We start from the raw sequence: 7,604 nt of genomic DNA, 5'->3' as shown, positions 1-7,604 counted from the left end.
CAGTCCAAAACACTTGGCGATAAATTCCTATCTAACGGCTATGATCCGGATCTAGTCTCCGACTCCCTCAGCAAAGCTAGTTCTATGAAGAGGTCCGTTTTATTGAACAAATCTAAAACCCATCGTGTCTAGCGTCTTACTGACCCCGCCGCGAGGCAGTCCTGCCACAAATATATATATATATATATATATACAGTGTTCGACAAATCACCCAAAAATCTACTCGCCCACCCAAAAAATCTACTCGCCCACCCAAAAAATCTACTCGCCCATAGCCACACCCCTAGCTCCGCCCCATTGCAAATTTAATAAATTCTTAGTAAGAACTAATAAGATTAGTTTTTGACATACGTTTATTTTATTTATACAGAAACAGAAAGAAGTGGAATTATTTTTGTACAGTCAACATAAATTAAGTTGCGCTACGTGCATGGCCCTTCACATGACGCATTTTGCTTGAAAAATACCAGTTATCAATGGCGCAGTCTGGTTGGAACAAATCAATTGGTGGTCCATTAATTGATATTGTCAAGAGATCACCTAAACTTGAAGTCTGTAGTTTGGATCTTTTTTTGGATTTAATTGAATTCATGACACTGAAACCCCTTTCGCATGATGCTGTTGATGTGGGAAGGACTGCAATAATAGAAAGCAACTTAATGAATAACGGAAACCTGTCCTTTTGTGATTGTGTTGATTTCAGAATATCCTCTAGCTTCAAATGCGTACATAAAACTTTAATTTCATACCATTCAGAAAGAATAGCTTCTGTAACATTTGCTAGAGGATCTTCAGATATCAAATGATGAAAGTGACTAGTGAGCACCTTCATCTCAGATTCACCATAATGTATTAGATCAGTACCAGACGGCCACGACACCGGATCAGAAATGGAACAGGCACCATATACTTTGCCGCAATTGTCCAAAAATCTTTCCTTTAAACATTTTATGCCTGCTTTAATTAATGCATTTCTGTCTTGTTCATACTCCAATTTTCTCTGCGGTAGCTCAGATAATTCAACTTCTTGAAATTTTCCAGACATAGATATATTGTCTAGAAATGTTTTCTCTACCTCACCTACCGTATGTCCCAATTTCTCTAGTGAAAACAATGTTTGCTCTACATGCAATTTAACATTGCTCAGTAGCAGACTCTCTCGCTGGAAAATTAGGGACAACGTTTTAAAAATTGGAAGAAAATCAAGTAAGAAATGTACGGTTACTAAGAACCTAAATTTTTGGAGCATCTTCAGAAATACCTTGCACTGGTTGGATTCCACTGTATTTCGAGATTGTACAATAGATTTCATATGAAGAACACATGACTTTCAGTCAGCAACAAGAGATTTGAGAGCTCCAATTTTGCTTGCGACCCATCGAATTTGATTAATATGTTTAACTTTTAAAATTGTAGCAGACAAAGATGTAGCAACTTTTTCAAGTTCATTTTGCCTTTTGGCGAACTTTCATAAAATTTAAAAAGCCCAATCAGAACACGTCTACTTTGGAAATGTAAGTAGCATCTTTTACAGATTTCAGCACACATAACTGTAATTTATGAGCTACACAGTGCACAGAAATCAAATGTTTCACATCATGTTTCACTTTTGCTGCAAGTCCATTAACACTGCCTAACATGCTTGCAGCTCCATCTGTCCCTAAGCCTACCAACTGCTCACTGTTTCGCCAGTGAAGACCATATTTAAGTAACTATTCTTGAAGTGCATCAAAATATCCTTGGCCAGTACCAATTTGTAATGGAACTATGATTAAATTTTTTTCCTTAATGCAGCCGTCCTTACAATATTTCATATACATTATAAGTTGTTCTGTTTTTGATTTATCAGTGGAACAATCCAGTAATACACTGAAGAATGAACTACTTTTAACTTCAGCGACAATGTCATTTCTTATTTTTTCGGCAATAAATTTGACAAATTCTGCACACCGCTTATCGTTACTATATTGTTCGAGAACATGAACGCCAAGCTTGCGTGTATAATTTAACAGATCTTTTATGTCGCTGAATGGTTTATTGGTTTTAGCTATATAATAAGCAGAATTGAAAACAACACACATTTGTTGAAACATTTCCTGCTCCATCTTTTTTACACATAGCCCCATTGGTGTGCTTTCTGGATTTTTTTGTGCACTCCAAATTTTGGCAAACTTGATATGTTGAGAAGACTTTCAATGATATTTGAAAGTTTCTAATTTAAATGGTGCATTGAAAATGTGTCGTATATGTGTAGGCGGAGTAACGTCAGTCTTATGAGCAACATTCGAACAGATAATACATGATGCAACATCTGATTCCTTGTTATATTCTAACCATGTGAAATCTTTGAGCCAACTGTCTTGAAAAATTCTTCTTTTATGGATTAACTTTGTTGCTATCGCAGTGTCTTGACCTGGATGAGTATCTTCTACAGTCTCTGTATGGTTAACACGCTGTGATGGTCCCTGGTTTTTATCTCCAAAAAACATGAGGAGTGAAGTCTGTCTTGTCTTGTTGCTCATCTTTGCAGATGTTGGTTCCAGGCAGACAGTGGGTGCTGGAAGGCAGATGTTGGGTCCAGGCTGATTGGTGCGACCAGGCTGATACCTAAAATGTAGAAAAAGATGTTTCAATTTGTAAAGATGGAATGATTGGCAAACAGTGTGAAGTCAGTATACTGTATGGAACACTTACATGAAGCCAAAATCAGTGCAGGCAGAGGATGGGAGTTGGAAGGCAGATGGTGGGTCCAGGCTGATATCTAAAATGTGGATCAGAACACAGCAACTATTTGCCTCCTTCCCCCTCCAGAGTACAGTACTAGATCGGCATGTAACAGCACGGACTGTGAAGCTTGCTAACATGCAATATAAATTACAGTAAACTCTCAAAAACCACCCCACTCCTCCACCCAGAAATACAGAAATCAAAACACTTAGTGAAGGCATTTTAAATCTTTATAGCAAAGTCGTGTGTGAATTCAGATTATACGGCGCAGTGGGTGAAGTCGCCCACCCCCCTCCACACAGATTATTCACAGTATGGTCACGTGATAAATTGTCTCTACAAGCGCTGAGCTTCGGTGAGTGTCGCACAAGCATAGCCATCATTATTTGCTTTCATTACATAGCACGCTCAGCGGCACTGTTCCCGCTGCGTTAAGATCAGGGAGGGGTGATGGCTGTGTGAGCTGCTCCACAGTGAAGCCAATTCTTGGATAATGGGAAACTACTGTGCTTCTTCATATTAACCAATTGCAGACAGGTTTGCGAATATAAGTGACTATCAGCAAATACACACGAATGCAGCCGTTCCCTACCTGTCTTCTGAGTTAGGGGGGATTCCGAGTATCCTGGTAGAAGCTTTCTAATCAGAACTGGAACAAAGAAAGTTAGAAATTATTTTAAAACCTCAATACATTCTTATATGTAGACCGCTGACTACTTGTTTGACTGGGTGACTGACTGACTGACTGAGTGACAGGGTGAGTGACTGAATGGGTGAGTGACTGAGTGACAGGGTGAGTGACTGACTGGGTAACAGACTGACTGGGTGAGTGACTGACTGAATGGGTGAGTGACTGAATGGGTGAGTGGGTGAGTGACTGACTGGGTGAGTGACTGACTGACTGGGTGTGTGTGACTGGCTGAGTGGGTGAGTGACTGGGTGTGTGTGACTGGGTAACTGGCTGAGTGACTGAATGGGTGACTGACTGAGTGACAGGGTGAGTGACTGACTGGGTAACTGACTGACTGGGTGAGTGACTGACTGAATGGGTGAGTGACTGACTGAATGGGTGAGTGACTGAATGGGTGAGTGGGTGAGTGACTGACTGAGTGACAGGGTTACTGACTGACTGGGTGAGTGGCTGACTGAGTGACAGGGTGAGTGACTGACTGGGTTACTGACTGTGACTGGGTGAGTGACTGACTGGGTGAGTGACTGACTGAGTGGGTTACTGACTGACTGGGTTACTGACTGACTGACTGGGTGTAGAATGGGACAAATACATTAGGAATAACTGTAGACAGCATAAGAAATTGTTACAATCAACCAAAACAATGTTTTATTTAGCAGTGTATGCGGCCGGGAGCACCACCCCTTTGGCACCTCCCGTCCGGCGCCCCCCCCCCCCCCCCCCCAAAGACCCTCTTTATAGTTTTAATTATAACCTGCCTTTTTATTTTTTGGATGGGCTAAAATCCTAACTGAGAAAGGCTGGGCAGGCCCCCATACCTCACTTGGGCGTAGTGGAAGCTTTGTGGAGGTGGCAGGGTGGGTGGGAGGCACGTCCCCAGCGGGCTCCCCATGGGACAGTCAGCCCCGCCATGGCCGCCACTGCCCTGCTCCCCTCGCCGGAAGCTAGTGGTCGGGGGTGCAGACCGGCATATCCCTCCCCCCCCCCACACCTCATGCGGCGGCTGCGCCGTCATGAAGATAGCTGGGCTTAGTGTAATCTTTGGGGAGGCGGCAGGGTGGGGGGGAGGCGGTAGGGTGGTGGGGAGGCACACTGTCCCATGCACACACACACACACACACACACACACACACACACACACACACACACACACACACACACACACACACACACACACACACGCATGCATACACACACACCCATGCATACACAAACACCCATACACACACACACACACAACCATGCATACACACACACCCATGCCTATACCCTTGCACACACACACACACACCCATGCCCACACCCACACCCATGCACACACACACACCCAAACACACACGCACACACACACCCATGCATACACAAACACACACCCATGCACACACACACACACACCCACAAACACACACACACCCATGCACACACCCATACACCCATGCCCACACACACATACACCCATGCATACACAAACACACACCCATGCACACACACACACACACACAAACATACACACACATACACACACACACACCAATGCATACACACACGGGACGCCGTGACAGGCCGAGAAGGGGGGACACCCCCACTGCAATCTGCTGGCCTGTGGACCACGTGACAGGCCGAGAAGGGGACACACCCCCACAACCATCTGCTGCCCCGCGCGGGACCACGTGACATGCCAAGAAGGGGGGACACCCCCACGACAATCTGCTGCCCCGCGCGGGACCACGTGACATGCCGAGAAGGGGGGACACCCCTACGACAATCTGCTGCCCCGCACAGGACCACATGACATGCCGAGAAGGGGGGACACCCCCACGACAATCTGCTGCCCCACGCGGGACGCCGGGACATGCCGAGAAGGGGGGGACACCCCCACGACAATCTGCTGACCCGCGTGGGACGCCGGGACATGCCGAGAAGGGGGGGACACCCCCACGACAATCTGCTGCCCTGCGCGGGACGCCGGGACATGCCGAGAAGGGGGGGCACCCCCACGACAATCTGATGCCCCGCGCGGGACGCCGGGACATGCCGAGAAGGGGGCGAAACCCCCACGACAATCTGCTGACCCCCAGACATGCCGAGAAGGGGGGGACACCCCCACGACAATCTGCTGCCCCCGGGACATGCCGAGAATGGGGGGGACACCCCCACTGCAATCTGCTGCTCCCTGGACATGCCGAAAAGGGGGGGGACACCCCCATGACAATCTGCTGCCCCCGGGACATGCCGAGAAGGGGGGGGACACCCCCACTGCAATCTGCTGCCCCTGGGACATGCCGAGAAGGGGGGGATACCCCCACGACAATCTGCTGCCCCCGGGACATGCCGAGAAGGGGGGGACACCCCCACTGCAATCTGCTGCCCCTGGGACATGCCGAGAAGGGGGGGGACACCCCCACTGCAATCTTCTGCCCCTGGGACATGCCGAGAAGGGGGGGACACCCCCACTGCAATCTGCTGCCCCCGGGACATGCCGAGAAGGGGGGACACCCCCACGACAATCTGCTGCCCCCGAGACATGCCGAGAAGGGGTGGAAACCCCCACTGCAATCTGCTGCCCCCGGGACATGCCGAGAAGGGGGGGACACCCCCACTGCAATCTACTGCCCCCGGGACATGCCGAGAAGGGGGGGACACCCCCACGACAATCTGCTGCCCCCGGGACATGCCGAGAAGGGGGGGACACCCCACGACAATCTGCTGGCCAAGTTAAGCGGGGACAGGGAGAGAAGGGGGAACAGGGAGAGAAGGGGGAACAGGGAGAGAAGGGGGAACACGGAGAGAAGGGGGAACAAGGAGAGAAGGGGGAACAGCGAGAGTAAGGGGGCTTGCAGGGAAGGAGTAAGGGGGCTTGCAGGGAAGCAGCAGAGGGGCCGCAAGACGGAGGATTGGAGAGTACTTACTTACTCTCTAAGAGATCTCTGGCCGGAAAGAATGGCTGCTCGTTGGGAGCGGGCTCATATAGAGCCCGGCCGCGCGCCCACAAAGCCTGGGAGCGCGCGCCAATCAGCAGTCAGGTAGGGGACTTTTTTTTTTTTTTTCCGCGCGAGCAGGGAAATTTCAGCGCGAACGGGGGTTGCTTGGGCCAATATTTACACGCCCGGGGGTTAAATCCACCTGCCCCGGGCGAGTAAATTTATAGGATTGTCAAACACTGTATATATATTGTGGCAGGACGGCCGTGGTAAGTGAGGAGACAACACGACTTTTCTGATGAAATAGTGCTGGTGGATTTATTTGTCCAGAAAAAGGTAACTAAAACAATGGGTACACTGTCCCTTTAAATTAAACGTAAACAAAAACCTAACCCCGGTCGGGGCACTGACTAAACAAAAGTGCAGGCTAACTACCTGGCTGGCTAGCTAACCTAGTCCAGCCCAACAATACCAGTTGGCTCCTTACCTGGGAGCTTTATTCCCCACCTTGGGACAGGATCAATCTGGGCAGCTTGTGTCTGTCGCTGTTGATCGCCTCTTCTCCCTCTACCACTTGCCCTCTTGACCCCATTCCCTCCCATCTCCTAAAACCTCTTGCTCCTACTATAATCCCTACGCTCACGCACATTTTTAACTCCTCCCTCTGCTCTGGAACCTTTCCATCCTCCTTCAAACATGCAACAGTCATACCATTACTCAAAAACAGCAAGCTTGACCCTACCTGTCTTTCTAACTATCGGCCTGTCTCCCTCCTGCCTTTTGCCTCTAAACTCCTTGAACGTCTTGTATTCGCTCGCTTGCTCCATTTTCTCAACACCTATTCTCTCCTAGACCCTCTACAATCTGGCTTCCGTACTGCTCACTCCACGGAAACAGCCCTCACTAAAATAACTGACGACCTCCATGCTGCCAAAGACAGAGGTCATTACACTCTGCTCATATTACTCGACCTCTCTGCAGCATTTGACACCGTGGACCACCCTCTTCTCCTTCACATTCTCCATACTCTTGGCATTCGGAACAAAGCTCTATCCTGGATCTCATCCTACCTCTCCCATCGTACTTTCAGTGTCTCTTCTGCTAATACCTCCTCCTCCTCTATTGATCTCTCTGTGGGGGTACCCCAGGGCTCTGTCCTGGGACCTCTTCTCTTTTCTCTGTATACACTCTCTCTAGGTGACCTAATAACATCTTTTGGGTTTAATTATCACCTCTATGCTGACGACACACAAATATATTTCTCA

At 48.4% G+C, this 7,604-nt stretch overlaps 1 long non-coding RNA gene across 1 annotated transcript; it reads right to left on the bottom strand.

Moving 5' to 3' along the window:
• Positions 1–335: 335 nt before the first annotated feature.
• Positions 336–3,600, bottom strand: LOC142466720 (uncharacterized). The gene is made up of 3 exons (XR_012788200.1): positions 3,320–3,600; positions 2,695–2,761; positions 336–2,607 (listed from the first exon to the last, which is right to left on the bottom strand). It is a non-coding gene; the product is annotated as an uncharacterized LOC142466720 (long non-coding RNA).
• Between the last annotated feature and the right edge of the window lie 4,004 nt (positions 3,601–7,604).

This window comes from Ascaphus truei, chromosome 15, assembly GCF_040206685.1.
Source record: "Ascaphus truei isolate aAscTru1 chromosome 15, aAscTru1.hap1, whole genome shotgun sequence".
NCBI classification, from domain to species: Eukaryota; Metazoa; Chordata; class Amphibia; order Anura; family Ascaphidae; genus Ascaphus; species Ascaphus truei.
The sequence above is the reverse complement of the archived record's forward strand: the minus strand, read 5'-3'. Positions and strand labels throughout refer to the sequence as shown.